Raw genomic sequence first — 17,410 nt, 5'->3', positions numbered from 1 at the left:
CCGCCCCGCCGCCGTGCGCTCACTTCCGCCGGGCGCGCGGGGGGGCGGGCGCTGCGCTCGGACCGGCCCCGGGCCCGGCCCCGCCTCACCTGGGCCCGCCCCGCCCCCGGCCCGCCCGGCCCCGCCCGGGGGTCCTGCCCCAACGCGGGGGTGGCCGAGCCCCTGGGCCGCGGGGGCCGGGTGGTGGCGCTGGGGTGGCTCTCCGTCATTTCCTCCCCTTATCGCCCGATCTTCCCAGGAATGCGCGGCATGGCTGGGAACTTGCTCAACGCACCAGAAATGTCCGTCGGGGGCGGGGGGGCCGCGGACACAATGGACTTCCTCAGCCGCCGGGAGCGGGGGAAGGGCCGGGGAGTGACGCTGGAGGAGCCCCCGGCACACGGGGCTTGGCTGGAGGGATAAATGCTTTCACCGCTCGCCAGTTGCCGACCCCGGTGGTTTGTTCCGCTGCGTTCTGTTCTGTTCCACTACACTGAATTTTGCTTGGTTTAACTTATGAAACTTCTTATCCGGCACGGGCAGTTCCCGGTTGTCAGCTCCAACCTTCTTGACATACCAAGGCTTTTCAAAAAAAGACCAAATATTTTGGTTTGACCTTCACAATAGCTTCAAAAGAACATAATGCTTTGGGTATGCCCAAAAGTATTGCATGTGGGATTTTATACAAAGTTTAGACAATGGGCCTTTCATAAGATCAAATTAAAAGTTGTCATGGGCATTTAAAAGTAACAATATGATTTGTAATGTAGATGTAAAAGAGTTCCAGAGGGAATAACTTTATATTCCATCCACTCAGAGGATACTACTTAAAATAAGCAAATATTTCAGTGTTTTATTCAGCATTTTTAGCACACCAAAATTCTGAAAAATACAAAACACTTAGTGAAGCGTAGAAGACACATGAAAAAGTGTCATATAAATGAATTAACAAAAATTAGTCAGAAATACATTGCTGACTGTGATTCTGCGTGATTGTATATAAGCCCCACCATTATAGCATCTAAGCATTCTCTGTTGAATAAATCTTGACCTGGCACCAGTAAGGTCAATGAAAGCCCTTGCAGGTGATTTCAACAAGAGCAAAATGTAAACTTGGAAGGCTGACACAAAATGTGTTCCTGGAGAAGCACCATAGGCATGACTCTTTAGTTACACAGATTAAAATATTACCAGAGTTCTTACTACCCTTATGAACAGACTTTTTTCAGGCTGTCATTTATTAAGAGGAGATATCAATCCTTTCTAGTGCCATTCCAGTACTGACAATCAATAAGCCAATTCTGCTCCAGGTTTGAATACAGTAGAAGAAAACTACTTTTCTCTCAAGCTCCAGGTTTCTTTCCAGACTGTCTGTCCAAATATACCTTCTTTTCAGACTGCATTTTAGAGTCTTTCTCCTGACAGTCATGTCTCCTTGCCACCTCCTCTGCTGGGCTCCTGTGGTGATCCTGGCCCCAGGAGCACTGTGTTTGGAGGAGTTAGTGACCCACATAACAATCAGACTGTGCTATGCTGCCTGGCCTTCAGACCTGTTTTGTCTCCCTTGGCCACAGGATAAACTTTGTAGCCCATTATACCGGGAGTTTATAGGCAGCTCCCACTTGCTACCAGTGATTGCACCATCTGCGGGTCCTTGGCTTTATCCAAAAGTGCAGCAAGATGTTCCCATGTCAACACCCTTTCCCTTTGTCAGTAGAAATAATGGACAGAATTATTGTCTTGCAGGAGAATGCTGTAACACCTGACATGGGAAACCCTTTTCCAGGGATGGGTTCTGTGGAGCGTGCTGTGCCCACTTGATGCTGCACAGCTGAGGGTTCCCAGCATGTACAGGGTTGTAGGATTATCTGTGCTATCCTCTCTTTCCTCATAGTGCTGGTTGTAATAAATAGCAGTTCAAATGATACTTCACAGAGGCACAGTGCCTTTCTTATTGGGATTGTCAAAGACCAGCAGCTCCTGGTGCAAATCAGTACCATGGTGCTTATGCTGCTTTCCCCTTCACATGCAGGTCACATTAATTGCTCCCAATTACACCTCCAACTCACTGGCCACATGGTTTAGCCCTGGGACAACCATTTGTCAATGTTTCATCCATCTCTAACCAGAGGAGCATTAATCTGCTTAGACTGAACAAAAGGCAGCTGCTACATCCAACAATTTCAACAAGATCATGTTGGAACTAACTTTAAGTCCCTTCCAACCCAAGCCATTCTATAATTCTATGATTCTACGATCATGACTCTTTGACTGATCACTATCCATAAGGTTACCTAATATGTGACATTACAAGCAGGTCAAATATGAATTGTACTAGTTGAGATAGGAAAGATGATTTGGTTCATTCTGTGGATTAGTGCAGAATTTTAGACTATTATCAACCCTGCCTCCCAGTACCACGATAACTGTAAGAACCTTCCATGTCTTTCCTAAGAAATTATTTCATTCTTGTCAGAAATTTTTCCTCTATTCTGCATTTATTTTAATAATTTAAACCCATGCTTTTTAGCATTATCCCTTTTTTTTCTTTCAAAATGTTCTAAAGATACTTTATGTTAAATAGGTATTGATTTCCTTTTATTGTTCTGAACACAAACTGAATGTGCTGTTCCTTCATTTGCTTTCACAGAATCATTAAGGTTGGAAAATACCTCCAAGATCACCAAGTCCAGTCTTTGACCAATCACCATCTTGTCAACTAGACCATGGCACTAAATGCCAAGTCCAGTCATTTCTTGAACATCTTCGGGGATGGTGACTCCACCACTCCAATGCCTGACCACCCTTTCAGTGAAGCAATTTTTTCTGATGTCCAACCTGAACCTCCCCTGGCACAGCCTGAGGCTATTTCCTCTTGTCCTATTGCTGGTTGCCTGGGAGAAGAGGCCAACCCTCACCTGGCTACAACCTCCTTTCAGGTAGTTGTAGAGAGCAATAAGGTCACACCTGAGCCTCCTTTTCTCCAGGCTAAACACCTCCAGCTCCCTCAGCTGCTCCTCATAGGACTTGTGCTCCAGATCCTTCTGCAACTCTGTTGCCCTTCTCTGGAGATGCTCCAGAACCTCAATGTCTTTCCTGAATTGAGGGGCCCAGAACTGGACACAGGATTTCAGGTGTGGCCTCACCAATGCCGAGTACAGCGGACAATCACTTCCCTAGTGCTGATACAGGCCAGCACCTTACACTGAAGAGCAACCCCAGCATCAGTACTTTTGCCTCTGCTTTCATTGTTTCTCAGTTAAATTCACATTACATAGGTACCGATTACTGGGTGCACTCTAAAGCCAGTACCAGCCAGTTTTAGAAACAGCATTTGTATATCAGATGCCATGCAGTGTTCTCCATAGCTGGGCAGCCAAAATAACTGCCAAAATAACTCTCGAGTGAGAATTGATTGGCATTGGAAGCTCAGGTTCCAGGTAGAGTGATTCTATACCCTAGAGAGTTGAGTCAAGGAAGGGAACAATGGCATAGCCTGCAGACTTGCTTAGGAATGGATGATTACAAGTTACACATTCCCACATGCAAACATGACATCAGTTTTAAAATATTTCTCATACAGGAAGTTATTAATACACCCGTGTAAAATCAGTGCACAATATGTGTGTCTTAGCAGGCTCACTGCCTTGCTACTGTGTGTCTTGTCTGTGATACACTGACCAAATGCCACAGTAGCTCTCAGGAGACACTGGGTAAAGCTATATCTTGCAAAAAACCCACAAGTTACTAAGTACCATTCTTATGAAAATTTATATTGCATAACACAGGCAGAATAAACGAGAGACTTTGGTCAAATATTTGGAGAAAGTAAGCACCGTGCTCACTATGTTGATACTCAAACATCCCAAAAGCAATCCCACACAACATATGCAAAAATCAAATCAACTTGTGTAACTAACACTGACGGTGGCATTAACTGGAAATGCAACAAACTGCAGCTAGCAGATGCCTTTTAAAACAATACTTAGGATACAAGGAAGCTTGATGTATACCTAGACCAAAAGGATGGCTGCGTATAACAAAGCTTAACAAATGTGTTTTGGTGATGATAACAATAAAAAACAAAAACAAAACCAAACCAAACAAAACAAGAAACTAACCAACCCCCCCATCAAAACAAAAAGGAACAATACATAAAAACCTCAAAACAACCCACTTTAAACCCAAAATTTCCTTAATTTTCTTCTCAGCCTCAAATGCTTTCAGGTAAGCTCTTCAGATTTAACAGATGAATGCCTCAATTGAACTACTGGAATTGCTACTTGCCTTTAACTGGAAGGAATAAACTTGATGTCTATTATTAGAACATCCTTTTTCTGAACAAGAAATTGTTTGTAGGAGCACAGGGATTCTTAAAGGACAAATACTTTTCCTCTGGCAGTAGGAAGACGGAGCGTATCGTACCAGGGACAAAAACATTTTCGCAGAATCCATGACGTGTTCCAGAACGTGGTGCTCACTTCGTGCAGCGTGGAAATTCCCGAGCATTCGTTCATCGGGATGCAGATTGCAACACAAAGTTCACCTGCTGATACACTCTCCGTGGCACACACCACGTGTGGGTGTCTCACTGCCTCGTGGAGCGGTCTGGGGGAATGGCACCGCGAGGTGACAGCAGGGCAGGGGCGGGGAGCGCATCGCTGCGTGGCAGCCAGGTGTGAGCACCCCCTGGAGCAGGGAGCAGCCAACCTCGGCATTGCAATCCCAAAGAACCCTCCTGCGCTTGTCACAGCCAGTGAGCTGTGCTCAGTGCTGTAGCCATTCTTGTGTGTGTGTGTCTTCAAAAGCCTTATGACCTGTGACTTACAGCTATGGAGCAGTTTAGAAACTCATATGTGAAAGAGAAAGGCTTTATTTGAATTGTAAAGTCCTTTCCAGACAATGCAGGAAAGGAGAATTATGAGTCTACATCTACGACTCCAGTGTTAGGCTGCTCTTCAGGATGTTTGAATTAAAGGCAAAACAGCTTAAATTTATCTTATTATATTTTCTTAAAGATGTACATATAAAGAAATTGTTAAATATACTGAGAAACTAAGGTTAACCAGAATAAATACTATAAAAGTCTACCAATCCTCAGCTAATCAATACACTGATGTCCTCAAGGTGACCCCTATGTATTTGAAGGCAAAAAGTTTTAAGATCTAATTCTGGAACAACTGATGATTTGTATCAAAAGTTCAGCTAGGACATTTTTAGTATCTACAAACTTTTTTTTCTCTAAAAACCAGCAGAGGGAGACAGGTTCTTTTTTACTCCTAAATAAAGCAAAAGACTGTATTACTTCCTCAAAAACGACAACTTTAGAAAATTCAGTATAAGTTCCTAGATTACTCCTTCAGTGCCTTTTTTTTGGTAATTTGAACTCTAATACTCACTTTTCTTTTTCTTTGTGTCAGTGTTTATCCAAGCTTAGATGGCTCTTACTTAGATCCGCAGATGTTTAGTCAACAGTATGTTCCTATTAATATTTTGCTGTGAATTTCTTTCAGGGAGAAAGGGGGTATCAGTGTTAGTAATGAATGAAAGAAAAATTAGGCTGTGATTATGTTTTTGTTGTTTCACTGTTATGCAACAGTTTGCATATGTTTTCAGCATGTCTAAGGTCTGCATATGGCTCTCAAAATCTATACAATATTAGCTGGCTATATATATTTTACACATTTAAGGATTAAATATAACAAGAAAATTCTGTTCTACAATAAAAAACACAAAACCAGCTGGTGATAGTTTTAAGTGAAAGTAAATATTGTCTTGGGTTTGTTTCTTAGGACCCAGGTCCTGCTTCAGTAAATGGGAATTTAGGCATTAGAAGCCAAAATATTACTACAGATCTTGGCACTGAAACTGTATGTCCCACACAGTTTAGGCAACATTCTGTACAAAATGGCATGACAGGGCATACATTTGAAATTCATAAAATATTTTTCATTTTCACCCATATTTTATCAAATAAGTTATGTCCAGATAAGCTACTAGAACAGGGAACTGAACAGAAACAATTTGACACATTTCACTCCTTGTTTTTCTGTAAATACTTTGTGATAACTTTTTAATCTACTTTTTTTTCCCCATATAACTCCCTTTTACAGATGGTCTATTTAATCAGAGAAGAAATTTCAATAAATGTTTTTTGGATAGAATGTGTTCCATGTGATATGCACGATTTCTATAATTTGAGGGTTTTAAATAAAATGAAGCTTCCAATAGTTCCTAGAATAGGGTGGAAGCAGGAGAGTTAGAGAACACATGCAGGAACTGTGTCAGTGCTGCAGTGTGCTCAGGAGGTACCGTGGGACAGTTGTTAGTCTGATGTATGCTGTGGTAAGGGCTATTAATGTAAGAATGATGCCAGAAAAACCTGAGTGAGAAACTGCGGGCAACAGGATGCGTGCCTGGAAATAGCAATCATTCCTTGGGCAAAGATAATTGAGGTAATTGAGAAGCCTTCTGGCATTTAAAATCCCAATGACAGCAAGTCATGCTTAATGAGACATCCAAGGACAGAGGATGATAAAACTTCATATTGACTACCCACTTGAATTATCCTGTATCAAAGAGTTTAAAACAAACAGACCAGCACTACCTGCAGGGGTCTTACACAAGAGACTTCCACGGTGATCTCATTGGAAGGCTGCTAAGAAAGAGGCTACAGGGTCTTCTCCCAACTGCCCAAATTCCTGCAGCTCTATGGAAGATCCAAGTCCTCCCTGACAAAAGCTGGTGTTTCCTTTGTTGTATAAGTTAATTGCGTGAAGCTTCTTGTAGTAACCCTATGTTCATCAGTAACACAACTTCACAGTTCTTTAAGCATTTCAAGGCAATGGAAATATTCTACTATTATAAAAATATTGAACAATTCCTTATGTCCTGTATTTATTTGTAGTCAAACAGTGTATATTGGTGAAAAGAAATTATCCTATCAAGTACATTCAATGAGGTGTTTTCATATCCCCGTCCAAGTCTGGATCTGTCATGGCTCTGGCCCTTAATCCTTGTATTTTGGTATACAGTTTTTTGTGGTTTTCATAGGGGAAGTTAAGTACTCAATGTATTTGCTGGAGAACATTTGTAAAAACAGTTTTCAAGTAAAGGGTCAATGATCCAAATTCAACAGATTTTATCTAATAGATATTCTGGAAGCAGCAGAATTAATTAAAAATCCCTTAAATCCTTGCCATTATTTTTTAATTGGTAAATAGGCATCTTTTACTTAGGAATGACAGTTACATAACAGTAGAGCACTGGCACATTATTCAAAGCGATTTACTGCTTTTCTTTGCTGCTTACATTCATGAGTAGAAAAACACTCATGCTTGAGGGTGTCTGGATAGAGTTTTAATGAAAGTTATTTCTGAGTTTGGTGGAAAACTTTTCCAATGGGATTGCAGTAGTCAGCCCCCAGTGGAAAGAACCCAACAACATTAGAAGCCAACAACATTAATACGTGTCACAACTCACTCAAACAACTTGACACAGAGCTTTTGTGTGTGGGAGGAAAAAAAGAAATGTGTGTTCATGCATGCACAGCTCACTGAGAAACTTCCAGGAGGAGGACAGCTGATTGTCACACCACACATTTCTGGCCTCGTTACAAACCCAGTCTTTGTGGATACTCCATCCATCAGAATAAATGAACTTTGTCTGGATTGAGCTTGTGCACCCAGGTGGAGGTGTGCAGAACATGCTGGGAATGTCCTTTCTTGTCTTCCAAGGTGTCAGAGAAATCACCTGTCAGCAAACCTTCTTGGGATCCACAGTCATCCTTCTGCAATGAAACAGTGACACATCAGGCTACAGAGAAATACAGCACTTTGTCCTAAGTAAGCAGAGCACAGGCAGCAATTGGAAGTATTAATGTTAAGAAAACTGCTTATTTTCCAAATATAATTGTAATATGAAGTTTTGAATACTAATTGGCCTTTGCTTGAGAAATATACTGAAGAGTAGCTGAAGGATATAGATAAAGGAATGATATTTCAGAAGTGCCATTGGGTAATTCTGCCCATGATACCAATCTAACAGTGCAGCAAGTATTTAAGGTAATGTGCGTGTGTGGTGAAAGTATAGAATGGTCTAATGACTGTTAGAAATTACTAAATGGAAACATTTTTAGCTACCTCATTTTAACTAAATCTCAAACCTTTCAGAAAAAAAAAATTGTGCATATGTCCCTTGCAAATATTACTTCTAATAGAAGTGAATATTTAACTAAATCCCAAGCCTTTCAGAAAAAAAATATTAAACTGTGTATATGACACCTGCAAATACTACTTCTCTTAGAATACTGTATAGTGTTTTGGGAGAGCAGAAATTAATCATTCCAGTCAGGAATCCATCATTAAGCATGGCATTAAGCATGATCTTGGTTTTGTGTTTAAATCAATGGAAATTCTGCTGTAGTTTCACTGAAAGCATAGCCTTAAACCCCCAAAATTATCTTTGCTTCCTACCACTAAAACCAATGGAGGAGTCCACCTGCAGTGTTTTGGCATCTCCCAAAGGTTCCTGGATGAATCCCTAACTCGTGAAAGCTTTGTGTTAAAATACCATACTAATGAAAAGTTAGATCCTCCAGCTATTTGTGCATTCTCTGTTAGCAAGGGCATCCTGTCCTCCTTAGTCTCACATTATTAAAAACAAGTCCAACTCTCAGTTGTGAGACTGTGAAGTGCCCTCCTCCTATCTAATATTAAAAACCTTTGAAAATCCACAAGGTTTAAGTCAAAAAGCCAGTATTTTTCTAAAACCTGGTGACATTTAAAACCTGAATAATGATTAACATGCTAGTCTTATAAAATGGCCCAGCCATGCAATGGTTCTGGAACATCTTTCTAGAGCAGCAGAGAACACGCAGTACTGATCATCCCTGACCTCTCTCTTTGGTTGAGAGAGACTTTAACAGCTTGTTCTGAAGACAGACAAGAAGTCGACTCTTTTTCAACCTCAAAAATATATGAAACATACCCAGCCTTTTAGAGAATTCCCTAGGTATTTTTAAGTATGCATAACAGCTTTCACTAAAGGGAGAAGGTACAGATGTGAAACAGATGGGGTTCTTTTTTTCCCTAAATTTATTGCAATCACAAATGCAATGCAATTGGCTAAAATAGTCTAAAAATCCTATTCTCACATCACAGTTTCGTGAGCTCTGGAGTCAATGCACTGTTTTCTAAGGAAAAGGACAGATAGCTCGACAGCTGTAGAGGGCTTACACTGAAGGCATTTAAAGAATCCTTCTTTAATCTGATTTTAGTAGAAATTAAGCTTTACTCATTTTCTAGTCTAGCACCAAAATTGACAGGGTTGATCCCATGGATAATTAAAACATCCCTGGGAGTTTGGAATCTGTTATGGCTGGTCTTAAAAGGTATTATGTTGCATTCAGAAGAAGGAAGGAAGCAAGGAAGGAAGGAAGGAAGATTGAACAGAAAGAACCAGAGTAAAAAGCTTAAACTATCTGTTTCTGTGACAGTGGGTATCATAATGTAATTTGTTAACATTCCATCTGACCACTCAATAAAGGGGATTTGCAGCAAACCCTGGAGTATATTTAGCCCCTAAAAACCAGGCCACACGGTGGGATGTGGTTAAGACCAGAGCTCAGATATTCAGCTTCCCACAGGCTCTTCTGTAAGTATTAGATTGTCTCCAGAAAGTCTCTTTTAACCCTAAATTACTTCAGAAATACTTTAATCTCCTTTCAGATATCACAGTTCAGAGAATTCACTGTTTGGAGTTAGTGAATAACATTTTTCCACATTTAATTAAGAGAGGGAAAAAATTAAAAATGTGGGAAAATGTTATTATATAGGTTAGGGAAACTGAAATAAGCTTGCTAGGTTATTTCACCATCTACCATTTTAGTGACTTGGCCCCAGTCATTTAAGATGAAAACAGACTTTTACAACATTGAAGACCCTGCCACTCATTAGAAACCATTAGTTTAAAACTAAAGAACAAATATTGCATTATTCCCTCAACTAAGTGGCATTATGGAGATTAGGGAGTACTAATAGAGCATGACTGGCACCTTTGCAAACTTAGGACTTCAAAGGTAAATACACTGTCTGCCTAATGGCAAAAGGCAGACAGATGTGATGACAGAGGTAAAGCTTGTATTGAAAGCTTTTTTTTTTTTAAAACCATGTTTAAACCATATGCCCCTCTGTGATCATTAAGCACTGGAAATTAATGTTTTGGACTGTTGGAGTAAAGGAGGATTTAAAAGAATCTGATGCTGATATCTCCACTGGCTTTGAAAACCTTGAAATTAATAAATAACTTGACTGCAGTCTACTAGTCACACTTAGTGGTATGCAAGTCAGATTATTTTGATGCAAGACATCAATTCTTGCCCAAAATTTGAGCCCTATGAGGGACCCTATATCTCCAGTCATTAATATGAAGGAAGTTTCACCTTTACCAGATGATAAAGTCTTAAGACTGAGAGTATCTAAAACAAATTTGTGCAGTCTCTTCAGTTGGTAAAGTTTCTTAAATCATCATAGAATAGTATTAATTTAAAAATAACATAGGAAATAATATTTGTTTCCATCTCTGCAAGTAGAGTCAGTCATTCCATTTGGCATGGAGACTGCATGATTTTTTGGGTAGGCTGGGAAAAGATGACCCTTCAGAAGGGTTTGAAGGGTCTCCCTGTGTTCCTTTGAACAAGAAGTTTTAGCGAGAGGCTCAGACACATCAGAGGAGAGATGAAAAGGGACTGTGGTGAGACATGCCTTCCAGTCCCCTGGTAATGGCCATTTCTTAAGTGAAACTATACACTTGCATCTTGAGGCTCACAGGAGGAGTTTGATAACACTTTTACAACAAGGAACAATTGCAGAGCGCTTTCAGATAGACTGATGAAAACTTTTACCTTGTATGTTACATTTTTACTGGGGGAGGGGATAAAATACGGAACTATGTGGGAGTGAGGCAGAAGATGTGACAACATAAGTAAAGAAAATAAGGTCCAGAAGAATTATTGTTGTTGTCCTCCTCTATTTTACAGCTCAGTCTGTCTCTCAGATATTTCCATCTCCACTCCCTTTCACAACTGTAAACACTGCAGGAACCACAGCAAATGCCATAAAGAAAGGTTGTATTAGCTGCCTTTAATCCAGTGTCAACACCAGAAAACTGGGCAGCATGTAGCTAACCAATGCTAGGAAGATCTTAGGTGTTGGTTCCCAGGGCAGTTTTTCCACTTCTAAGTTGTATCAACAGGTTTTGAATTTTATTGGCTTTTTATATCCAGTGTGGCTGTTGCTCCACAACCTGTAATAACTTCATTGCTTCACAATCCATGGAACTCTTGGCTTAATATTTCCCTATTTCACAAACTAAGTATGAACACTAACCACCATAAAATATTTAATATTGAAACTGCCTGTAAGAAGAAATTATAATGTGATGGTCATTTAGTTGCACAGTTAATTCATGTTGGGTTTCCAAAATTATTTTAAAGGCACGACTATTCTTTTTCTATCCTTATTTAATTTCTGGTTCTGCAAAAACATATTCTTGAGACTGTTAGTTGCAGAAGTATATGGCAATCTTGTTTTTTTTTCTCCACAAGGTTTTCTGTTCCCTTTGCTTCAAACCGTCTTTCTCCTGCTTTCCCCCCTCCTCTCCATGCCAGGAATGGATCAGGCCAACCACATAACTTTTCATCCAAATTAGATACATTCGGTAAAATTACTAGTTAAGATACAAAAGCAAATGTCTACATAGAATCAATCTTTTGAAATAAACCTCAAGCTATGCAACAAAATGTTATACTGATCTGTTAGTTTTCCTACTCCAGGATATGTAATTGCTTTAGAAAGCACTTGCATTATGATTTATTTCCATTCCTCTGTGGTAGGTAGAAGACTGTATTTCCATTTTCTAGATACAAGCTCAGGAGAGGCAAAAAAATTACAAACAAAGCTCTTTCAAATATTCTCACCCAATCTTATTTTTATGAATAGTTTTGGAAGTGAGGAAAAATATTTGCAGTGCTGCATTAAACATGTATGAATTAACAAAGAATAAAGATCAGTGGTTGATAAAGTACAAAGGGAGACAGAAACAGAGTGAAACAACTTTTAAGCTACTTTTATGTTCAGCTAAGGTTTATGTAGGTCAATGCAAACCTTGCAAATTCCCCTCCGGCACATCTTTTGTAGAAATCTCTCTTTAAAATTTCATCAAAGAAAGGAAAAGTTGGGATGATGTCCCTTTCTGTAACAAAGTAGCTCCTTGCCACAGATTATTTACACATCTTGCTCATAATAATACTTCTGAATAGAAAGTGTTTCATCTCTGAGATAGACAAAATGTTTCCTGATGGCCAGGGTCCAAAACAACACAGGATGGAGCAGAACTTGCAACCATATCCTCCCGTTCCTGTAACATTCAAATTCCCTCAGCAAGTTTTTCAGGAACAAGATAACGTTAGGGCCCAACAAGGACATCAACAATACTTTTTAATAAATACTTTTTTCTTTTTCAATGTGAGAAACAAACACACATGCAGTCTATACCTCATTGTTCCACTGAGCACATAGATACACTCGGGTGTTTTGTTTTCAGTTTCCAAAGCTGTCAGCACCATTCTACAGATGTCCACAAACACGTACATTTCATTTCAGATGTAATCAGATGTAACAGAGGATAAAAGGGTGCTTCACACTGGGCAGGGTCTAGAAAGACTGGGGAAATGGCTTCCAGACCAAAATGCTCTTGCTACCCTTTGACTCAAAGATTCAGTCTTCAGCACATTCCCCACAGAAGAGTAGCAGGGGAAAACATATAGACTAAGTCTTGCAATTAAAGATAAACTCTCATCAGGAACGGCAGGCAGAGCCTTCCTACCCTTCAACAGATCAACACTTCCACCAAACTTAGTGTCATCTGTGAACTTAATGAGGGTGCACGTTTAAAAACTTAAAGGAAAAGGCAGACCTTTGGCTTGTACAATTCACGGTGTCACAAGGTAATAGCACTTTCCATCCACAGTGCCTAAAGAGCAAAACTGCACTTTTCACAACATGCATAGGAAAGGGAAAAGTGTGCCCTGGACTTTAATCTCTTAAAGATAAATCAGATCCTACCTCATCTTTCTCTGCAAAGCAGTTAGAAAGCTTATACTTTAACTTTGATTTGCAATCCAAAAGGTGGGATAAATTCAAAGAGCAGATGATGGTTGAGAAATTGTAGCATGCGATACAAAGGGAAGACAGGTAGCAATGTTCAGCATGTACCTCTGAATCTGCCACATGATTGCATTGCTTTTTTCCTGTGTTATGAAAAATAGTGACCATTTTCTCTTCATCATGCCACTCTTTACTTTACAAGGGTAGACCTTTATGTCATACTTACCATAGAGATGTACAATGGATTTATGCCACAATATAACAATTCTTTTCCTTTCATACTATTATTTTCCTAGCAATTCCATTCCTCCTAATACTTGCTATTTTGACCTCCACTAAGCACTGCACTAATGTTTTCACAGAACCTTCTTATTACACATCCACTATCTGAGCAGTAAGAGAGCTAGTCCAAAGCTTGCCATTTTGGGTTAAAAAAGCCAAGACTGCCATTTCTTCAAGGCAAATCAGTTTACATTACTAACATATAATTTATTGCTTCATCACTCAGCTACTGAGTATCATCAGATACTCTGCAGATCCAAAGTAAAAGCTTTACTTGCAATGTTATTGCTCTAAGTAATTCCCTGTCATCAGCAAACTTTCTCACATCATTTTGTACCCCTCTTTGGGAACATCTATGATAACACTGAAGCACAGAGACCTGATATAAATTCCTGGGAAACATCACTGCTGACTTCTCTCCACCCCACGTTACTCCAAGGTTTATAAAAAATAACAGTAAATAAAGTCCCAAAACCCCTAAGCATCACAAGAATAAAGCCCACATGTTGACTGCTCCTTTTCGCCCTGCAATAACTGAGTGATAATCACACACATATAATTACAACAAGACAGAAGCAGATATAATTTTAAAAGACAGGCATTTCTTAAAATTACTACCACAATCTTGTAAATATCTGGTTGATACTTAGCCTTTGCCAAAAATTCAGATGCTACTTATCTGCTTTGCGGAGAGAATGGCGTTATAGAAACTGCAGATAAGTTAAAAAAAAATACAATAAAATGTAAAGAAATATTGATCTGCATGGGAAATCAAATAAAAACTGCATCAGAAATCAATTGCTACCTTTTCCTTTAATGAGACATTTCTATTATTTCTTGCTGCATGTGAGATTTGTGTCATACATATGCCCTATATGTCCATTACCACAAGACTTTCTGTTCTACTTTTAAAGAGTATTTCCATTACTGGAAATGAGAAGCCAAAAAAGTGCTGTAAGTGATACACTTCCTGCTGCAACCACAGTACCCTACTTTTTACTTCCTGTTTTTCTTGGTGTCCGTTATTATCATCTCATTTTCAAGGCACCCTCTCTTCAGTTAAGAGTATCAAAATTGCTTGCACCAAGTTACAAGTCTTACCTCCTTCTTACACAAGATATCATTCCTTTTCTGTCCTCTCTTTGTGATTTCTCCATGTTGCTTCAAGTCTAAGATTATCCTCGTGTCCTGTACCAGCATTAATACTTTTCTGCACCTTTAGAACAGTTCTCCCTCAAATTACTCTATACTTGCCTTCTGAATGGTCTTGCCCCAGTTCTAACTCAAAGTATTTTAGAGGAAGATTGTGCCTGTTTCTCTGAATACATCTCCTTTTGTGTTACTAAAGTAACTTTGTCAGACATGATTTGCCCCGGTGAAGCCATGTTGGCTGTTAGCAATCACCTCATTTTCCATGTGCCTTAGCACAGTTTAAGAGTTACCATCATTGGAGGGGTTGTTGACACAGCCCCAGAAAGCTGGGGATCCACCCTACCCAGAGGTTCTCCACCCTTCAGTTAAAGCAGTTAAAGGAGCCTGACATGAAATAGCCACATAGTTTTTGGAGAGAGAAAAATAAGTAGCACGATTAACTAGGCTACAGTACTTATCAGCTTGTGATTGGGAGAGGGTGAAAACAACCTGAAAACAGTTAAAGATGTGATTGAAATCTTCTCCACTCAAGCAGCAGGCCTGACAACAGCATGGGGCCTGTGAGGAAAAAAAAGAAATTATTATCCTTCAGCAGCTGGTTATTTGTTTCTAAAACTACAATATCACAGAATCATAGAAGGAGTTGGATTGGAAGGAACCTTAAAGAGTATCTAGTCCAACCCCTCTGCAGTGAGCAGGGACATCTTCAACTAGATGAGGTTGCTCAGAGCCTATTCAACCTGACCTCTACATCTAAATGTACATCTACAACTTCTCTGGGCAATCTGTTTCACCGCTGTTTCACCACCCTCATTGTAAAAAACTTCCTCCTTCTTTCAAATCTAAATCAACCCTTCTACAGTTTAAAGCCATTTCTCCTCGTTCTGTTACTATTACCCTACTACCCGCCCTTGCAAAAAAGTCTCTCTCCAGCTTTCCTGTAGGCCCTCTTTAGGTACCGGAAGGTGCTGTAAGATCTCTGTGGAGCCTTCTCTTCTCCAGGCTGAATAACCCCAACTATTTTAGAGGAGACAGATAGCTGGAGAACAGTTGCATCTCCAGGAAAACCAATTAACAGTCACCCTGATCCTCACTGCACCCATCCTGCACACGGACACACTGCACTGGCCACGCACACGCGTGCACTAACACCAGCCTCAAAACCTCTGGCACCACCAGCAGAAGGGCTTTGCTCCAGACCCCTGGCACCACCCACCTGCCTGAACCACATCTCTAATTTGTATTAAGTATCTCCCAGCTCTTCTGCAAAGGCAGCATCCAAGGAAAACTCTGCTGAGCTGCAGGCATGGAGGGGAGCAGCTCCAACAGGTCACCTCCAGGGTCCCAAACGTGATCCTCCCTGTACCAGTGCCCTGCTGCTCCAGGTCCTGGGAAGCACATCCCACCCTACCATAACCCAGGTGGGACGGCTGGGAGGGTCAAGGTTACCAAGGAACAGTGGGAGGAGGAAGCAGAGGCAGTGGAGGAGGAAAAAAATTGTCCCTCCTGCTGTGCGCACCATTGCCCTTACTTCCCACAATCTGTTCTGCTGAGCACAAGGCACACTGCACAGGAGTCCCCTTCTCCTGTCTGTGCCTCACCCACCTGGACACTGTGGGGGGCTGTGTCACAGCCTTGCTAAAGTCACAGTAAACAGCTGTCACTGCTCTCCCCTTGTCCCATGAGGACACTCCTCCAAGCAAAGCCCATGTTGGTCCTGCCACAGCTTGTCCTTGGGGAAGCTGTGCTGGGTGTTCAGTGATGTCACCTTGCCCTGCAATGTGCCTTCAAGCCACCTTCTGGCAGGCATCTGAGAAGGGCAGGTTCTTCCTGGAAACCTGCTGGAAGGTTCCCACAAAGGACCTGCCTCCAATTCTTCCAACAAGGCAGAGAGAGCTCCTTCTTGGAATGGGCAAACAAGAGGCCACAAAAGCTTTGTCCTTCATACAGGCAAAGAGTAAGGGTGCACCTCTGACCAAACCCATCCCCACTCCCAGGTGCCCGCCTCTCCCTCGGGCTTTGTGCTCTCCACGCTCCAAGGGCGGAGCCGAGGCACGGGGAAGAAGAGTCCATGCAATGCTTGGCAATTGGCAGTTCTAGTGCTCACCTCCCTTTCCTTCTTTCCCTTCTCCAGTGGCATGTCCGGATGCTTCGCCCCCTCTCATCCACTGTCCAGCACGGGATGCTGCGTCGAAGGGGTGTCACTGAGGACCCCTGACCCCCTCAGAATGTTGTTGCCACGGTGTCGCTGAGGGGACCCCAGGCACAGGATGAGGAAGGCGCTGGAGCCAATGGCTCCTGAGGGGAGATAGCGGGTGGTCCCTGTGCCCAAGGGACAACCAGTCTCACACAGGCAGCACGGCAGGTGGGAGCGAGACCCAAGAGAGGGGACCTCAGCCCCCACAATCCTCCTCCTTCTCCCACATCGGGGCATCTTTCAGGCCACAAACTGCCTGCAGCTGACTAAATTCCAGTGCTTCCAGGTCCCCAAAATGACAGTCAAGAAACTGACTTGTAAAGAATGCTGACAGTAAAGAATGCTGACTGACCCCAAAACTCTGTTTCTAAAGTCAACTGTAGCATAGGAAAATGATTTTCTAGTCTGTAACAGTATCTTCTTGAGAGAGGGAAACATCCAAGTAGTGTCAGCCCTATTACTTTAACAGCTTTGTTACCACAGATGTCATCATAGACAGCTTACAGCCCCATTTTATTTTACCTGCGTAACCCAGAAGCTACAATTTCAACCACCACTTTGGACCCATTATAACTAAGTCTCAACCCTGTGGCAGTTTTGAGTTTCTTCCCTAGTAAATCCCACGATAATTTAT

The 17,410-nt window shown here is 41.3% G+C and overlaps 1 long non-coding RNA gene across 1 annotated transcript; it reads right to left on the bottom strand.

Annotated features, from left to right (window-relative positions):
- Nucleotides 1-5,731: 5,731 nt before the first annotated feature.
- LOC113996269 lies at nt 5,732-17,083 on the bottom strand. Its single transcript, XR_003543687.2, has 3 exons — nt 16,687-17,083; nt 15,069-15,137; nt 5,732-7,768 (listed from the first exon to the last, which is right to left on the bottom strand). It is a non-coding gene; the product is annotated as an uncharacterized LOC113996269 (long non-coding RNA).
- Between the last annotated feature and the right edge of the window lie 327 nt (nt 17,084-17,410).

This window comes from Pipra filicauda, unplaced genomic scaffold, assembly GCF_003945595.2.
Source record: "Pipra filicauda isolate LSUMZ 115617 unplaced genomic scaffold, ASM394559v2 scaffold26_size5592650_pilon, whole genome shotgun sequence".
NCBI lineage: Eukaryota > Metazoa > Chordata > Aves > Passeriformes > Pipridae > Pipra > Pipra filicauda.
Note: the sequence above shows the minus strand (reverse complement) of the source record. Positions and strands in the feature narration are given on the sequence as shown.